This window comes from Mytilus edulis, chromosome 10, assembly GCF_963676685.1.
Source record: "Mytilus edulis chromosome 10, xbMytEdul2.2, whole genome shotgun sequence".
Classification (NCBI taxonomy): domain Eukaryota; kingdom Metazoa; phylum Mollusca; class Bivalvia; order Mytilida; family Mytilidae; genus Mytilus; species Mytilus edulis.
This window is the reverse complement of record NC_092353.1, coordinates 49977380-49979173: the sequence shown is the minus strand read 5'-3', so window position 1 is coordinate 49979173 and position 1794 is coordinate 49977380.

Here is a 1794-nt window from a genome sequence, read left to right as displayed (position 1 = left end):
TATCGACTGTAGTGCCAGTAGTCTGTGAGACAGTTGTACCTTCGGTGCTTGAAACTGTAGTGCCAGAAGTTTGATACGAGGTTGTACCTTCGGTGCTGGTCACAGGCGAGGTGGTAGTTGCAGTTGTGCCTGTCGTTGTCTCAGCTGTAGTTCCAGTCGTCTGTGAGACAGTGGTACCTTCGGTGCTTGATACTGTAGTGCCAGTAGTCTGAGACACGGTTGTACCTTCTGTGCTGGTCACTGGCGAGGCTGTACTTTGAATTGTGCCTGTTGTTGTATCGACTGTAGTGCCAGTAGTCTGTGAGACAGTTGTACCTTCGGTGCTTGAAACTGTAGTGCCAGAAGTTTGAGACACGGTTGTACCTTCGGTGCTGGTCACAGGCGAGGTGGTAGTTGCAATTGTGCCTGTCGTTGTCTCAGCTGTAGTTCCAGTAGTCTGTGAGACAGTGGTACCTTCGCTGCTTGATACTGTAGTGCCAGTAGTCTGAGACACGGTTGTACCTTCTGTGCTGGTCACTGGCGAGTTGGTAGTTGCAATTGTGCCTGTTGTTGTCTCAGCTGTAGTTCCAGTTGTTTGATAGACGGTTGTTCCTTCTGTGCTGGTCACTAGTGGCGAGGTACTTGCAACTAAGCCTACAAAAAGCAGGTTTTTGTAAGTTTAAACAAACATGTATTTAAGGTAGCACAATACAAAAATTTTATGACTCCAACTCCCAAGTTTTAAAATGCTTTCTTAATGCTTGAAAATTTATAAAAGTGGTAGTTTTGTATCTAACAGACTACTCTTTCAAATTATTGCAATGTTAGTATTTTGCAACAATTATGTAACCAATTATAATTTTAACTGCGTCTAAAATATTTTTCACAAAATTTCCACTTTCAAATGAATTAGCTTCTGCATAGGTATCCCTAGAGGGTTGATTTTATTATATGTTGTTCCTATGGCCATTATCTACAAAAGGGTGTCTCAGATTTCAGATAGAATATATAGAACAAAATTTACACCTAATCAAACATTTTTTTGTTTTATGTGGTTAAGATGTTTACACTAATTAGAAATTTATGAGAGAATGGAATACCATAAGGACAATTTGAGACACCCTTTTGTAGCCCATGATGTGTTGTTTAAGATTAAATTTTTTTGTATAGTTAAAGAGATGATAGAGCTCAATTCATTCAAGTAAACTGACCCGATTTTGCCACTAATTACATAATAATTGATTACATAATGATTGCATAATAAAAATATTGCAACCGTTTAAAAGATTTATCTTTTATCTATCTATATATATATATATACCTCTTTTATTATTTTCTATGCATTCATAAGAAAGTTACAGCACATTAAAGGTTAGTGATTGGAAGTAAAAAAAATCTTTGTATTGTGCTACCTTAACTCGTAAAGAATTCACTTTCTTCGTTTCAGTACTAAAAGATTAACTTGTGTCGAATGAACATCAATATCTGCCATTTTTTTTTTTTTTTTTTAAATTGTTGACCAATTTTATGTTTAACTCCAGTTTAATTTTTAATATATAGTTATGGAAAACCATAGCGAAAGACGTAAAGAGTTTTATCTGGCGGACCTTTGATGACTTTATACATCAATACATTTTTTTTTATGTTTTTTGACTAACACAAATTTATTGGCCTATTTTACGATTAATAGATTAAGTGATCGATTGATGGATTGATTGACTATTTAATTTATTTAATAAAGCAAATACAAACAGATGAAATGATATAAAAAGCAAAACGAAAATTCCATTAATAAAATAAAAAATGATATGATCA